Source organism: Aythya marila, assembly GCF_965140915.1.
Source record: "Aythya marila genome assembly, chromosome: 4".
NCBI classification, from domain to species: Eukaryota; Metazoa; Chordata; class Aves; order Anseriformes; family Anatidae; genus Aythya; species Aythya marila.
In genome coordinates this window covers 19,864,579-19,883,136 of record NC_139045.1, presented here as the reverse complement: position 1 = coordinate 19,883,136, position 18,558 = coordinate 19,864,579, and the positions used below count along the sequence as shown (strand labels likewise).

The window sequence follows — 18,558 nt, the reverse complement described above, 5'->3', positions numbered from 1 at the left end:
GCTTGGCACTGTCCAACAGTGCCAAACCAGTTTTCTTTGTTCATCACTTTTATAGCAGCAACAGACAATTACATATTCCAAACTTCCAAGAATAATTTCTATCATTGTCATACTGATATGGGTATATGGAAGTTTCTGTTTCACTCGGATACGTATGCAAGTATGCCAGAATCAATGCATTTCCACTGATTTAGTGCATGTAGGAGATACAATCATAGTTGCTCATTACAGAATTTAATGAAACGTTAATCCATGCAATCATTTTTTTCCCCTCACTTAAGGCAGCTACTGCTGTGAGTTTTCAGAAAGGAATTAGAAAGGAATTCACCAGTGTTAACAATTAGTGTGTAACACTCCATGGAACATGAAAAGTATTCTCAATCGTGAAATTACGTAGTGAGAGCAACAAACAGAACTATATATTAAACATGTCTGCTTGAGATACTGTAGTTACAAAAGGAAAAGAAAAAGAGAAGATTTACACACAGAAAGGCTGTCAAAAAGCAATGTATAGATAAGGTGCGTGCACTTAATGTAGGGTGCTGTGTTTTCATTCTGTTGAGATTTCCTCTTCTGTTCATTGTAGAACACAGTCTATTGTTACCGTGCATAACTCACTTGGATATAGAGGCTTTATTCAATTTGAATGGAAGTATAAGAGCAAGTATGAAACTGAAAAGGGGAGGAAATTAAAAACAGTTTAAGAGCTCAACAAGCACAAGGAAAACTTTCAACATCTTTCAGTGTCTATTGTGCCAGAATCAGAAGTATTACTTAAGGAAGATCCAGGCTTCTAAGTTTACTAAATGGTTCATTCCAATATTACCATGGTCATATAAAGATGGAAAAGATGATCTCTGCAGAAAGAAATAATCATTTTAAAGCTTGCCTCATTTCTGCTTGTCAAGAAGCATTTGATCAAGGAAGACATATTTGACCACAAAAACAAACAAACAAAAAATAAATCCAGAAACCTCAAAAGAAAAGCAAAATGTAGAACCCTCTGATCAGTTTTTAAACTCCCTCACTCTACATGCGGCAATTTATGCAAAAACTTATAGATAGTATTTTGAGTTTATACAAAACAGGTGAGTAAGATTTAAAATAACTGACCAGACAGGTAGAAATTTATTACATTATCTACTCAAGAGTATTCTACAGATGCATAGTAGCAGCTGTTTGTGACAGTTCAATAGCATTACAGATGAGAACAACCTTTGTCCAGGGCCATTCTGGTTTTCCAGATAATTGCCAGACAAGTTATTATTCAATGAATAAACATTTTGTAAGAAGCAGTTCAACCAGCTGACTCAAACACCTTTCAAACTTACTGTTGTATTTGCTGGCCTGTAAAAGATTTACTCAAGGGAGCCTAGATTTCCACTAGAAACAGTCATCCAACTCTAATAAACTTTTTGGTCAAGCATATATTATTGCTAAGTATAAACTTCAAAAATTAGTTCAAAAATGTATTTTGGCACTTCTGCCAAGTTGACCAGTTTTGTTCAAAGCCTGATGAGAAGTCAGTTCCTGTTTCATTTCAGCTATTCTAGCCATTTGTTATTGCTGATATATAAGCAATATATATTAAGCAAAATATATATATATAAGCAAAATATTGTGTATATATATAAATATATAATCACATATCTGCATAGATAAGTGTTTCTTGATTAATCATTTGGTTTTACAAGCAATTATTTGGCACACCTTGCTACAGAAGTCTAGGCATTGTAAGTAATTTGGACAAATCTTCCAAGATCACAGGATGACAGATCAACATCATGCTGACCTGCCGCCTGTCACTTAACTGTTTTGCTAGAAAACCACCATGCAGTCAGCTGCTACAGACCGATAAGCCACACAATTATTTCCAAGTCAGTAGATTTATGTTTATCCTATTTACATAAAGGAGGGAAGTCCAGTCTGGTGGGGAGAGCTGTGTATAGCAACCTTTGCCACTAGCATTCACAAACTTCACAGGGCATCCAGTTCTAGAGTTTGAAGTAATTCAGTACTTCCCATGTGCAGCACATTTATACATTCCCTAGGAATTACATGTTTACCTAGTTACATTTTTGAGCTTTAGATTTTTATATTTTTTTCAGAAGAATCAAAGCATCATCCTTGAGAGGATAAAACTGAATTCCAGTTCAAACAGTAGATTACATGGTACACTTGCTCAATTTTACTAAGGCATCTTTCATTTCATGCAAAGATTGCTGTAAAATGCTCTGTATGAATGTTTTACTGTTAGCTACTCCAAGAGATATCAGTATGAAGTGATCTAGCTTTAAATATTCAGGTCTTACACTGCAGTTAGGCTTCCACGAATCTGCCTGCAGAAAATTAAAAAAAAAAAAAAAAAAAAAAAAAAAAAAAAAAGCTTCTTAAAAACATTCAACGTTAGCTGAATGCTGCTTCCAGAAGTCTAAGGCCAGGTCTAACCACTGTTTCTGACAGAGGCAGTAGTCTTTGAGTACACAAGAATGTTCCAGAATGTTCCAGACTCTCAGACATAATATCTCTAAGTTTTGTTTGTCGTTGTTTTAAAACATACTCATTTCATTTCCTCATTTTAAAACAAAAGTCCTTAAAAAGTTTTACTCTCACATTTCAGCTGTTAAAGAGGTAAAAGGTCAGAGCTGTAATATTCCAAAAAATCAGCCATCAGCCTCCTCTTCAATACTGGAAAGCTTTGTTCAGTGCATGGCCTGAATGGGAAGTAGAAACCAAAATGGGACTGTATGCCATTTGGAGAGCCAATGGAGTTCTGACAGTGAGTTAGTACTACCTATATTCCACAACCACTATGGAAAGATCAGCTAGATAATTCTATATAACGAAGGCTATAAAAACCATTGAAAAAAGTCCTCCTACTGATAGAAACTCACCTTGACTGCACTGAAAGACTTTTACCTACAGAGAGGAACTGGCTCTCCAAATTAGCTATTCTTCAGGTAAATCCCCTCACAAGAGCAACATGGCTTATCTTCTTTTTCTTGCCTCCTCTGCTTCCTTTTCTCCCAGGGAGCAAATAAGATAAGAAGCCTATTTTCTCTGCTGTTCTATCTTCTACGTCCTTTGATTTTTAACTCTCCAACTTGCAGAGAAGAGATCTGCTGCTTTCCAGAAGATCCAGTGACAGAGTTTTAGGGTCACGCATAACTGAGAGAAGAGGTGCTGCAAGATGCAGCAGAACTGTTATTTTAGGCCTATTGAGAAGAATCATACAAGCACAGGAATCCTATACATGTGTTCCTCATGGAGCACTTCCAAAGAGGAGGCTTCTTGTATGTTAACTTGCAGATTTCACTTTCAGCTTCACAGGGACGGAACCACTGCTACCTTTGTCACTTTTTTTTTTTTTTTTGATTATTATAATTTGCACAGATTAGGTAAGACACGCATGTTAAGAGTCTTCTTTACTGGTGGTTAGATTTTTTTTCCAGTATGATTTTTTTTTTTTTTTAATTTTTTCTTAAGCAGCAGCATTTCTACTAAATGATTTTAATGGGGAAGAAAAAACCTTTCTGTGGAACAAGTGATTAGCAATCTCAAATGTCGAAGCAGCCTAAGTGCTCAAGTTGCCTCCAGTAATAAAGACGATGTAGCCTTCTAAACAGCATTAAACATTTAGGGACGTAAGCCACTAATGAAACGTACTAATTCTTAAGCCACTAATATACAGAGACAAATGCAGCCTTACACACAAACATAAGCAGGTAATGTCTTATGTGAGCCACTCTGAAAACAGATTAAAGCATACTTACTAGACGTATGGTTAAGTGCTTACTTAGGAACAGACAGTGTATAAGCATGGTTTTCTCTTTGTAGTACAAGTGCACAGGTGGCCAAACAGTGATATTCTCTCCTATGTACCATGCAACTCCACTATTACCAAATCAACTTTTCAAACTCAAACACAAATTAGTCAAATAAAACTGAACGCTTGAGGCAGAACTGAAAATTAACCTACTCCTGTGTGGTTTATATGCAAAAATATCTGTTTTTCACTGACAACTACTTTTCTTTTTAAGATGGAAAATGGATACTTGAGGTTGCAGAATCTAAAAAATGTTCATCTCAAAAGGCCATTTTTTAGAAAGGTTAAGCTTGTTAAAGTTAAAATTAGTAAAGTTAAAATTAGTAACCCTGATACAAGATGCTTATTGCTACATTTAGTTAAGAAGTTGCTACATTTAAGAAGAGATTAATTTTACCATCTTCCCCAACCCACAGGTCAATAATGATAAGGCAAAGGCTATCACTACTGTGATAATCCAGAATCCTGCTGCTTCCTAGTTCACTTAGGTCTATAAAAAGGTCAGTGCACAGCCTAAGTAAACAAAGAGGAATGCCACATTATTATTAGTTCCCCCCTCAACTCCCCCCTCCCCCCCACAGATAGGAAACAACCAATGTGCCAGGATGCCACCAAAATCACACCCTTTTATAACAATGAATTAGACACAGAATCACATCATGATGAACCTTTACGAGAGTTATATATTGCCATCTCAGAATAGTACAAGACTGCGTAAGCCCAGTGGAGAAACAACTCCTGGTTTTCACACCAGCATATGCATGCTCTCAAGTGCATCCATAGCAATGTATCTCCAATCAGAGACAACACAAGGATGAGGCATTTGCATGATGGCCCTTTCATTCAGATTGGTTTCCTCTATCATCAAATCTTGCTCTCCAATTTTCGAAGCACCTTCTTCTTCTCCAGCATATTAAATCCATGCAGTTTGAACATATATCACTTTGAAATTCTGCTCGTGGATCAGAATTTGTGCAAATCAGACACCCTAAAACCCTACCGTCATTAATAAATGAACTGAATGTAGACCACTCAGTGGAACTGACATTTACACATTATGAATGAACAGTATATTAATTTAAGATCTTTATCAACAAGACAGACAAGCTATCGAGATCTACTGTTTCTTAAAGTAACAGCTCAGTAAAATTGTGCATTGTTAGGAAAACTTCTATACTGGCAAGAAGGAAACATTTTCTGAGACATTCTTTGATCAAATAAGTACACCATAAAAAGCTTATATATACATTTACCTCCCATCCCTCTATTTAAGCTTACAAAAACAATAAGGAGAGAGCACATTTATTTATGTAATCTAAATTGTTCCAAGCGAGCTTTTATTCTTCATACACAAAGAACTACAAATAACAGTGCTAGGCCATTACAGATTTAAAGGTTTCCTTGGGAACATATCATTAAATAAACTTTTGTATTTGCATTTTTTTTTTTTTAAATGTATTTGACACCACCTTTGGAAAGTGAACAAAGACACACTGTCCAAAGCAGAAACTTGCACAAAATGTTACTGTTCGCTCCCCATGAATGCAGAGGTATACTTGCACAAAGAAAGAAATTCCACCACTCTCCTGAGACTTCCTCTCTTTAGCTGGAATTTAGTGCCAAGTTCCTCAACTAAAATTTGGGTTGTGTCAGCATGTCTGCTACAAGCTCTTGTAAGTCAATTTTGTTACTCAGTCAAAAATTAAATGCCAAACAAAAACGTGGTTTTATACAGTAACTTTAAAGTTACATGAATTTAAAAATTACCATTCATAGACAACCCTGGGCCCTTAATTAATATAGTTTAAGCACTGTTTTTAATTGAAAATATTTCTTAAATATTTTGTCTATTACGCAGACTAATTTCTAGTAAGTTCTCCTCCAACTATGTCTTTTGGACTTGTTAAGGTATCTCAAATTTCTGCATTGCTCCCCAAAACAAATATGCACTTAGTTGGTAACTACAGCATGGCCTCTGAAGTGTTCTAAGTTCCTTTGGAAGATTCAGCTTATTCTTAAGAAGTCTCAGTTAATTAATTATTTTTATAGAAAAAACATCCATGTAAGACTAGTTCACTACAGTGTGGTGGAAAGAACTTAGGAAACACAAGGACAGGGTGACTGATCTGCAGGATCAGGAAGCAGCTTCATGTGTGAGAGCAAGACAGGACCAGAGAAGATCTTAGAACAGAAGAAATATAGGTTAATTAAATATGAGAGGGAAAAGGAGAGAAACTGTCTCATTTGAAGCAGAAGTGTGCTTGGTACTAAAAGCCCTATGGTTTCAGGTGAACACCTACATAACACTATCGATATCTGCTCTAAGGAACAGCAAGCAGACTTAGATCCCTGATTCTCATATCAGAATAAAACATTCCTGTAATGAACTAAACCAGACTTTAACAATTTTTCAGGAATAGTAAAAGCAAGTTCCTGATTTTTACACAAAATTCTATATTTTTAACAAAATTATATGCTACATGAAATGTGCATGTAGACTTCAGAGCTTCCTTTTTCGTCCAAAACTAAGCTGGAAAGTCCCCTACTAAATTGTAAATCAATTGGACAACGTTGCCTCCCAACAATTTTTATGTAAAAGCATTGACACGTATATATCCCCCCCACACACTCCTCATGTAAATATAATGCAGAACTACTGCTTGGCAATAAATGTAGAACTGCTTTTATATAAGACTTGGCTTTCAGTATGTTTTTGAAATGAACTAACTTTAGGGCTATAGCAAAGCCTGACCAATGAACTATGCAGAACTAGGACATGCAGTAAGTACACAATAATTGTGGTAAACCAAAGGGCTACTATGCACGATTAGATTGACTAGATATATACAGGCTGCCCTTTAATGCTAGCCAACTGCTTAAATCCACAGCACTGAGCAAAAATTTTTTGCTCTTCAAAGATTTTCTTCACTTGAATCACAGTAAAGAATAAAAATAGAAGGTAGACTACAAAACCAACATTCTTTTGTTTGGGTTGTACTCTGATAAAATTCTATAACCAAGGAAAAAAAAATATTTCAAGCAGTAGAGGCAAAAACTCAAGAAACTACGCCTGCAATATCGTGAATTGAACTGTTACAGAATTATATTATAAAATGAATGACTGACAACCATGCTTACCATCCTACGACATAGGTGAATATTACCAAAAAAATATGCTGTTGCAACAACAATGTAGCAATAACATGAAGCTATTATATCTACACAAGATGAAACCTGCAAGCTATAAGACATGAATGAATCACTGGCAACATTTATTTCTGAACTCTGGCTTGATGCTGAATGTACATTGTAATAAAGAGTCTGAAGCTAATTCACAAAATACAGAACATCCCAGCAGGTAACTAATTTCAAGAAAGAACAATTACCATTTTTGCTTTAAGACATTTAATGATTTCATTATAGTGAACTGAGAACAAACTACCAGCTAAAGAATTACAAATCCACTTAACCCAAAGCATTCTACAGAAACATAAGGTAGTGTTTTGAAGTTTGCAAAAGCAGCACAGTTTGTAGACTTCATCATAATTCTATACGTATATTCTACACATATAGTATGCAGCAGAACTACTAGCAAACAGAAGTTGTTTTCTCTGAACACTAATTAAAGCTCAAGAATGCAAGTCATAAGGGCAGGAAGAAAGACAAACCTTTAAGAAAAATATGACTTACCAGACAGACAAGTTTAGCTGTGTCTCTAGCGCAGAGGAAATAAGGACTTTCTGTATATGTAGATCTTGTTTATTTAGCCCTTTATGAAGATTTCTCTCAAGAAATTAAACTCACATGCAAGAGTCTGCAAAAGAAAGAGAAAGAAACTGAGCTGCTAGCAGATGTTTCTGTTCAAAGCACATTTGAGCTATTTTCAGCAGCAGTGGGCTTGCCTACAATCAAAATGAAAATGCAATACAGAAGAAATGAAGAACCAGTCTACCAACCCAAGCAAAATAAATAAATACATAAACAGAATCAGGAAATCCATAGGGAAAAAAACAAACAAAACAAACAAACAAAAAAACACATCACCAACCCTTTGTTCATTATCCAAGTTTTTATTTAAAGAAACAAAGAGTAGGGAACAAGTTTGTGGATGAAAAAGGAAAATTCTGTTAAAAGTAGAGATGAGGCCTTGAAGACTATTACCTGTAGCTCAGGAAATGAATGACCATACCCTTTTTTTTTTTTTTTTTTTTTTTTTTTTAAATGTGAAAAATACATCTTGAAATTAGTTGTCTCTAAAGATGCTTTGCCTTCTTTAATGAGAGGCTCATCCGAGATGGATGGACTTCTATTTGCATTTAAGTGCATCATATCTGGCTGCAGATGAATCAGTTGACTAAGCTTGAAGCCACTGGTTTGTTTCTAGTTTGTGTCCCAAGTTTCCAGTTTCAGCATCAGTGCTATTTTGGAAACTTAGTGACATGAAGCTGCTGGCACTCCATTTTTTTCCTACCATGGGCCATTCAGTGACATGTCAAAGAACTCCCCGTCCCCTTATGCTGCATTCCCAACAAACCAGCTTAACTTTTCATCACACAAAAATACCAGGAAAACAAAGCATCAAAACAAATTAATGAGGATGGGAAAAGACTGCAAAAGATCTTTTTAAAGCACTATCACCAAAAAAACTTAGTACTTTCATGCAAGGAAAACTTAGAAGATTTGAAGTTATTCTCTACTCAAAACCTAAAGCAAGCTGGTGTGGTAAAAATATTTTATATTTCAATATATATTGGATTTTCAGTCATGTTGTACTTAGCTAAATAGACTCATTTGAAAACGCTTTTGAAGTCATGGGTCACCTTAATGTCTAGTGTATTTCTAAGTAGTAACTGTTTGAAAGTTATACAGACACCTGAAACAGGATGCCAAACACAGGCTACTTAGTAAGCTATTCAAGTGGTAAAGCAACTCTCATTGCTAAAAATAAGCAAAACTAAGTATATTTGTACCTCAAGACTCATATAAAAAAAAAAATCAGTAGCTATAATGCACTTATAAGAACAATGAAAAAGCTACCAAGTTTGAAAATAAAGCATAAATTCTTTTTGGATTAGCACAAGAAAATCCCTTCCATTTGATCTCAACCGTTTTTAGTGTTGTTGTAGTTAAAGCAGCTACAATGAAAAAATACAACCCACAAATACTGAATACCAACCTGTCAAATTAATCATTGTTGCTGTTTTTTTTGTTGTTGTTGTTGTTTTTTTTTTTTTTTTTTTTTTTTTCTTCAAATGGCTAGTTTGGTGCTATTATTTTACCACAAAACTAATTCACAGAAGTTAAAAAGCTCAGTTTATATTTAACTTGAGCTCCATGAACAAAGAGATTTAAGGAATCCAACAGCTTCGATTTTAGACAACACGTGATGGTGTGAATTATAGCTGGCTAGAGAGCTGTAATGAACAGGTTGAACATGCAGTGCAGTTTAAATAAATAGAAGACCTGTACATACCAAAACACTAGTGTCAGATGCTACATAACCTTACTATTCATATTGCTTTTGTCTGATGGTTACAGGCCAAGCCACCAAACTTTTTAATGTTAAATGCTAATGCCATGCAAATATGAAAATAGAAGAATGTTAAAATCATTGTTACCAATACCAATTCAGTACCCACGTAATGCATGCAATACATGTCTTGGAGTGCAGTATTTCTTTTCTGAAGCATCTTCTCAGGAGGATGATTTACTATTAATATGTAACCCATTCTGGCACCTTGTTTTTTCACACACCCTCTGCAACTGGTTTTGTGTGAATGATTTACCTGTTAGCATTTATTTAACATGACAAAAAGACTGTTTCAGTATATACTGATATTTGCTTTAAATATGAGAATAATCTACAAGAAACACTAGATGCCAAAAAATACAATAAATATCATCTGGCTCTCAAAGAAATCTAATTATCTGTTCGTTATTAGTCAGGCTTGTCACTATTATCCAGATTATTACCTCATGCTTTTCAAAGGATGATAATAATCATATTTCCCATTTCATGGATATCAGCAACACTGATTTCAAGCACAACTTTTCTTTAGTGTCACCCTGTAGTACAATTTAATTGATGGTGAACAGTCAACCATAAGCAAGAAGTGTACAGCAAACACTGCTGATGTAGGCATTTGGTTCAAGTCCCCACAGGCTCCATGTCCATGCACTACTGGTCAGAATTCTGACAAACCAGAAGAATCATGATAGATGAGAGAAGGAAAATTGTTCAACATGCTGATAGACAGAAAAGATGCCTAACTTCTCCACTGCAGAGAAATGCAGGAAATCTTGACTTTCACTGGGTTCCTAGATCTAACCTAAACACAACTGAGTCACTGAAACTTCACGTGCAATGGCTGAAGAATTCTTCTTCAGTGAGGTCAAATGGTGTACGTTCCAAACTATGCAGGTGAATTTATACACTGTACAACCAGGTGTAATTACCTTGTTATATTATTTTATACATGTCTTTATTACTTTATCATATTATTCTATATATGCTCTTAGTCAGATTTTGTAATAGTAGTGGAATACCTTCTAGTAACGTGATAATGTGCCTAAGTGAATTCCATGCTACCTGCCTCAAGAAGAAACACAAAGAGTATGGATATGTTCTCTACACATTGAAAAAGGCAGGACACCTACTGAAAAATAAACTGATGCAAGCTTTTGGGACATAGGATTCTGTATTTCAAGAAAGAATGTAGGCATCCAAGTTACTGTCATAGCTACACCTGGAACTTTTTCCTAACCACGAGGAAACTAAAAGTTGCCTCAATCAACTATCCAATATTAAAATACTACATTTTTTCCCAGCATGGCTACAAACAACAGAAACCAAGAAGAGATGCATGTCCCTTCCATAAACCATTTTGAGTTTGGTGATTAAGCAGCTGTCATATCACTATTTTTCCATGAAGAGACATTTTGTAAAGAATAGTAAGACTAATGTTTATTAAGAACTTGACAATTTGAGCAATGTGTATTTCAAAGAATTCAAGTTACTGGTTTACTGAAGCAGTCTAGCTCTTATCTACTTATCTGTGGCAGTGCACATGATAATAGTATCTTTATTCAAGACACTTAGAGAAGTGGGAAATTACCTACATCCCTCATGGAAGATGAATTGCAACCTACAGAAGTGACACAAACACCATGTATCAATACCTCATGGCTTCATAACTCCAGTAATAAAGATCTGGTTAGAGAAGTCTCATCTTTCACAAAACTTTAAGAACATTAAAGTTTGTTGAAGTCCAAGTTGTGTTTTTTTTTTTTTTTTTTTTTTTTGTTTTGTTTTTCTATTACTTCATTAGCACATTAGTTTTCCTGTATACACATTTCTATTCTCCAGTGTCTCAGTGTATCCCAAACTAGCTCTCCACATTCAGAAAGAAGAATGGGGTTCCACCCCACCCAAAGTCTTTGCTATCAGTTCCTTCAAAAAATTAATAGTACATGGCCCACCTTGCTAGTATCATTAGGTAATAACAAAGTTACTACCACTTTATCTCCAGGTTTAGTATAGGAGTGTTTCATTCACATATAGCTTATTAGAAAAACTTTGAAATTGGGAAGGAAGAACAAAAAGAGAAAACTTGGCGTTTTATTTTTATTTTATATATATACACATATATATATATATATTTTTTTTTGGCTCATGCTCCTTGGAAAGCACTCAGGACACTGTCAAGAGTTATCAGCCAATTTCTGAACCAGCAAAAGAGAACTTCCAAATATATACATATTTTTATTTTATTTTTTTTTACAGAAGTGTTTAACTGATAACTCATACATTTGAGAGACATGGATCAAGAGATTAAGTATGAAGAATCATGCTCTCACTTAACTAATATCAACTGAAGTTCATGCAAAATGGCATTTTATGAAGAGCTGCCTCTGCTGTTTTCTCTAGAACAAAAGATCTGTGCTCTCTTTAAAAGGTGCCATCTCTTTTCAGCTATATTCTGTTCTCATTTTCATCTCTGGAATTTAAGTCTGTTGTCCTCCTTGCCCCCCATGATTACAACAAAAATATAGACTGATGATTGAAAAGATTATCTAAAAACAAAGCCCCTAGGCAGATTTTTTGTGAAAGTTCTCTTGTAAATAAGAAATTCTGTTATCACAGTAAGCTGAATTTGCTTTGCATCTTAAAATTTGCTTTTCAGGAATCTTGGTATTTCTGAGAAATTGCACAATGCTACCTACTATCTTCATGGTTAGATACTTCTGAAGATGCAAAAGGCTTTTACATAGAATCAGCAGCTATGGATTTGAAATTCTTCACAGTTCTTTGAGATCTAATATATTGATTTATTAAAATGAAAAGCACCCTCAGATACTTATTGAGACAATACATCTCTGGACAATTAACCTGTTCTCTGAACAGAAGCAGGAAAGAGGATTAGTACCAGATCTTCTGCCAGTTACCTTTGGCAAAACTTGACTAAATTTCACTGATGTCACAGATTTATTTTTTAATATCTAAGGACTCAACTTTGTTTATCACTGAAAAGGTTGCAATTTTTGATTAATATAGCACCATATAATATAGAATCCTTTAAGAATTAATGTGTCTTTAACTGCACACCAAATAAATACATTACAATATAATGAGAGACTTCAAGTGAAGTAAAATCTCAAGCGCATTTCAAAACAAAAACAAATCAAAAAAAACCCAAACTACTAAAACTATATTATCTAAAGATTTGGAGCCTCTTCTTGGTCGCCTGTTGTAACCAATTTCAATACTTATGCCAGTTCCACATAACTTGCAGCAAACTATATTACTGTTCTCCTAATTAAGTGGAAAACACTCCAGTCACTGCAGCTATCACAAACTAGACCAGCAGAATGATATGCCTGCTAAGAGCATTATTTCACTAGCAAAACTAACTTCCTCTGTTCCAAGGGTAAACAGTCAAAAATGTATGGGGAAATAAAGACGAGAAGGCCTTTTTCAGGAAATAGAGAACAGAAGCCTATTGTTTATCTCACTATCAATATACACCACTAGTACATTGTTTCAAGAAATTCATACAAGGTCATTCGTCTTTCAGACTCATTTGCCTTTGGAATGAGTTCAGCTACTGTATGTTTGTGTTTGCTGAGGGGAAGGTAGCAGTTCAACTATAAAGCCCAAACCCCAGACGTATGAACAAGCAAGAACCTTAAACCTGAAAAGCTCATTGTGACTTATAAACACAAATGACTGGGTTTATTGAACTTGGTACTCAGAAGGATTTTTGAGCCCAAATCCAGTGTTACAAACTTTAAAAACCTCATTTAGCTATACACAATTGCCAAAGCATCAATATATCTTTTAACAGTAGAATTCCTATGCCCCTAAAGCTCTCCTGCTAGACCAACAAACCAGTATCTCACTTTGATGAAACCACAACTGTCATGTACAAACTTGGATTTTATCAACATTGCATCTGAAGGACAGACATCTGCAAAATGTTCAAGGTATTTTCTATTTTCATAAAAACAGTGGAAGACTGTTACCCCACCACTTCTTTCATTCCTTCAAAAAATTGTTGATGGTCATTAAAACATCCATCACAGATCCTGAAAATCTGCATAAAATTTCTAGGAGGATTTCAGTCACATCTCCCACTTTGCTTACACAGAATACTAAGCATCAAGCTACAGTCCAGTCTTTTGAGGACACTGGCCCATCACCAGGTTTCTCTTTTGTGGCTCTAAGGCACAGTTTCATTAAGGGATGTAGTCTATTGACTCCATAGGTCAGGTTGTGGTTGGACTTGATGAACTTGAAGGTCTTTTCCAACTTACATGATTCAGTGATTCTGTCTTTCATATAGCAATTAGAGACCTTGTGTGGCTCACATAACAAGATCCAGAGTCTCTTTAGCTTAAAGACAATTTATCTGGGAGAAAGGAAAGTTCAAATGCCAGCCTCTCCTCCAGTCATGCTGAAATATTAAAACCAGAACAATAAAAGCCTTAGTTGGCCGTGAACAACAACACAGCCCCTTCTCAATGGAGCATTGCTATCACTAGGCTATGAGGTGACACATGCTCCTGTGCATGGCTGCCCCTCACAGTCTCACGCCAGCTGGTCCACACAAAGCAAAACAAATTCACAGAAGACACGCAAGTCCCAGTTCCCCCCTTTTACTTCAAAGCGTTATGCCACAGAGCTCCACATGGCCCAATGTCATTCTGTTCTTTCTTAAACAGCCAGGTAATGGCCAGGCTGGCTTTACACCTCCACACTCTGTTCTGAGTTTCTGTTCCAATTACCATGACTAAATCCACCAAGGAATTAGGCTTCTCAATAATTACCACAATGGTGTTCAGATAATTTGCTAAGCTGCCAATTTTGTAAAGAAAAAAATAAGGGACCTACATTACAAATGGTCTTTAATTTTACCAATAAAGCAATTTTAACATTTTCTGCTATTCATAGCACAGAGCGCAGGCAAAAGCAGACCTACCACAACTGAACCTTTCAGGCTCTGAATCCCAGGGAGAAGGGAAAGCTGCTTGTCAAATCAACACAGCACAAAATCTCTTATTAAAAGTAAATCAAACAACAGTGGTGGGAACCATCTTTCCATAAATGTCCCTTTAGTCAGCTTATCCACTGTGCTACTACAACCCACTGAAATGAAAACACACAGGCATGTGTGCAAAACATAAAGACATAAGCAACTGCGTAAAACTTTAAAGGCTTCCAGCTACGACTAGACTACACTTCGGTGTTTTAGAACACAAGTACTGGTAGAGTTTGATATCTTTCTGAATTGGTATTTTCCAGAAACACTGCTCAATGCAATATTTGATTTTCAGCAAGACCCAACATTTGTATTTGGGTTCCCTACTTCCAGTTGCAACACATTAACATAAAAAAGAAAAAAAAAAGGCTAAAGTCAGACAAAGTTCACTGACATACAATTGCTTCAGATTCAACTCTCAATCTGTTGCTCAGTTTTCACACAATCGTGACAGTTATCCATTCCTAAGGCTGCAAAGCAAGTAGTTATTTAAAGAGCTCAGCCATCACTGGACTCATGCCATTTACAGCTACACTGCCTTCACTTTTGCTTCAGGTTGCTTACAGGTGAGAAAAGGTGCTGCTGAAACACCCGAGCCCACCGAGCCATCTCCTGCTCCTGAGAACAAGCAGTCCTCAGGAGCAGTAAGAATAGCAGAAGCAGAAGAGTGGTAGTACAAGCAGTACGAATAGTAGAAGAATTACTGCTTTCACCAGTACAAGGTGCTGAAACAAATCTATCCCAATATTGGTGTCTTTATCAAGGCCACAGACATCATGAACTCCTTTGGCAATGACATTACCGAACGGACCACTGGAAAAACAAGTCATCTGGTGCACTACAAGGAACATTTCCCCATCTTTTTTGGGGAGGAGAAGTCAACTGCACACGAGCAGCTGACCAGGGAGCTGGCTCAGCACACCATACCTCAGGGCACCAAGGCCATCCGGCCAATGCAGCAGCTCCAAGAACTAACGTGGGTTTTTTGCTCAGTTTACATACCACTTTCTGGCAGAATTTGAAGTAAACTTGAACTCTCCTTATGATAATATGTTTTTGCCTCAGACTACACATTTGTATGTCTTTACTTGAGCTGCATCTGTAGATTGATTCTGAAATGATTTTCTGATGGAATTGCAGTGACAGACTGGTTGTTCCTGAAGGGTGTGAAAACAGATCTGGTTTACAATCTAAGCCATGTCGACTTGTGAGAAGTCATAAACCATTCTGACTTGGAGCTAAAGCTGAAGCCACAGGCTGAATTTGAATCAATTCTCCAATTACCCCTCACGCCAAAGGCTTAAGAAAGGCTTTAGGTCATCTTGTTCATTTGCTTCATAATAGCAAATTAACAGGCGTATCATTCCTGACAGACATTTGATCAGCCTATTTCAGAAGGCAACCAGCAAGAAAGATATCCCAACTTCATAGACACTCCACTGCTTACTTTTTCCTAGCTCTAATTGAAGTGTCCTTTACTGTAATTTAACCCTGAAACGTTATTGTAATTTAAGCCCCCAATGACCTGCTGTTCAGGTGATGTACTTATACAGAACCAAGCTCAAATTCCAAACATGCACAAGAAGAAAAAGCAGGACCAGCACTACCCAGCTGCCAGCCCTCACGTAGGTGCCTGCACCTCCACGCTGCATAACACACAGACTGCATGACAAGTTTGAGGGCCTGACAGGTAGCCATACTTAGCACTGAGGCTTAACCAGCTGAAAACAATAAAGGACTTGAACAAACAATATAGGACTTGAAAATGCTGTTAGATGTGTCAGATTGTAAGAGATTTTGAGCAGAGTCCCGGAGTTAGGAATCTTAGTCAAGAGCAGAATCACTGCTCTCCTTAAAGGTGGCATGTACCCCTCCACCCCCCTTTATGGTCACAAAGTTGTTCCTGCAATCGCACTGAAGTGTTTGCTTCCATTGCTCTCTGGTTACAATAAAGCTGCTTCTCTCCCTTCAACATCTAGAACTGGCCTGTCATGCTTACAGCTTCATGCTGTTGGTGAGCACACAATCTATGAAGTCGGGCCTACACAATAAAGACAATAAACAAATTATATACAGGAACACAAACTGCGATTCCTGCAGAGAAGTTCACAAGCTCTAGGACTGCAAGAACTTGAGTGCAAAACCAAGGGCACAAGTGTCATCTCTACCGATGTACACCTTAGCTAAAAATACCAGGCTTTCAAGGCCTTATGAGGTTAAGTGTGACCCCCAAAATAGGCTGTAGCATATAGCGAATTGTTGGTGCCAGAGAGATGCAGACAGTAGCTTCTCTGTGTTTTCTTTCCCACCCACACACCACTAGGTAATTGTAAGGACTCAAAATATAAGTTCAATTGCAACTAGTCACACCAATGTCATCAGGGGGCATATACAGTTGGATGTTCCTACATAGCAGCATGCTCACACTGTCTTGGAAGACAAAAGCTACAGTGGCCTTTTTTTAATTAATTAATTGCATACCAATGTAGAATTATACAAGAAAAAAAAATCTCATGTCCTGGAGAACTTGCAACTGATTTTTTGATCAACAATCTTGACACTCTTAAGTGTCAAGATTGTTGATCAAGTTTACATTATTCAAACTGATGCTTTCCAGACAGCCCAAATAAGTAGAGACAGTTGTAACTTTGTGAGAGAAGTTATTTAAGTATGATAGAGAATAGGAATGACAGAGCAGGTGGAAGCTTCTAAATGATGCTTTTTTATTTTTGGTGGTAAGTACCCTGGTTAATCTCTTCTGTAAGATATATCATGATTAACAGGAACTCCTACGCAGAAAAGTGCTCCATTCCTGTTCAAATCTCTATTTCTGAAGGTCATAATTTCCCCAGAGATGCAACAGTCTCCCATGCTAGTAGTTTGGATTGAAAGGAGGACTCGGCTTCCAATGCTTCCAAAGCTGAAGTTCTAGCAAAACGCCTACATCCACCAGTGGATATGGATACTCTATAACCAAATTGGCCCTAGCCCACTATGGGGATGACTTGAAATCAGTGCTGAGGTTTTGTTTGTTTTACCTTCTTGTTAACAGAAGCACGTTAAGTACATTGTCATTTATCATGCAATGCTTCAACTCTTGCTAAGTGAAAATGAGAGCTCTTTTAAGTTTTTTGTTTGCTATTTGGTTTCCCTATAGTACCATTAATTGTCAGACATACTATTCATTTGAAACATTTGTTTGAGCTATATTTTATGCTTCTCCTAGCTGGGGAAAGAAAAGCTGATGTTTGCTGTGTATAAGGTGACACAGGATGTTACAGCTGCATTGCCAGCTGTTCCATGCTGGCTTCTTTGCAGGACATTACTAATTTTTCACTAACAGTGCTAGACTCTTTTTTTATGTGGCACCTACAGCAATGACAAGACAGAAGTCCTTGCGGGTGACATTTAAAGGGTTTTAAAAGCAATTTCATAATTTTTCTCCCTCAGTACACTTTCACTGCTGATTAGTAATAAACATCAGTAATTAATATAAAAATCCAGAACTGCAACCATGTTTTTCACCATAGGCTTCCTTGCTGCATAGAAAAATTCTTCAAGATCGTCTATAGAAACAAATTTAAGGCAACACTTTCTTGCCATCTCAGATTTTGGTAGCCAGTATTCATACACATTGATGGGCTACATGCACTTTTCAAGAGCTGCTGTGCACACACCTTACAGCCTTAAAAGATCCCAAGTGACAGAACAAAGGCCAGCAGCAATGAGGAAGGCAGAGAGAAATGCTCTTGAGAACATTTTCAAGCAGCAAGAAACTCACATGATATGACTACATGTATTTTGCACGTCGTGTCAAGGAAGCAGCACCTCTGCACATATCATAAACCTAAATCCCCAGCAGCTGAAGTTATAAGGAAGAAGGCTTGAAGAACAGAAATGAAAACATCACATTCGGGCAGATCCTAAGGCATGTGAGAACCGGAAAACAAAGCTAGTATAATTTAAAGTAGTTATTCCATTTTGTATCCCTAAAGTTGTACATTTATTAGGTAATTTCCTCTTTGAACAGCAAACATATGGAAATGCGGATTTCCCTTCCTAGAAATTGTTTACTTCCTGAGAACTTCAACATCCTCTGCTTTTCAAAGTCACCCACCTATTATTTATAAAAACTGAAAGACCTGTTTTTGCCTCAAGGTTTTTTAATTTTCGGTTAGTTTGGTCCTGATCAAA

At 36.6% G+C, this 18,558-nt stretch overlaps 1 protein-coding gene across 1 annotated transcript in view; it reads right to left on the bottom strand.

The window, feature by feature from the left end:
* SORBS2 (sorbin and SH3 domain containing 2) overlaps positions 1 to 18,558 on the bottom strand; it is a 153,738-nt gene that overhangs the window by 123,976 nt on the left and 11,204 nt on the right. Inside the window, exon 2 of the mRNA XM_082759334.1 lies at positions 7,517 to 7,640. The gene's annotated coding sequence lies outside the window, so the exon portion shown is untranslated. The remainder of the gene's footprint in view (positions 1 to 7,516; positions 7,641 to 18,558) is intronic.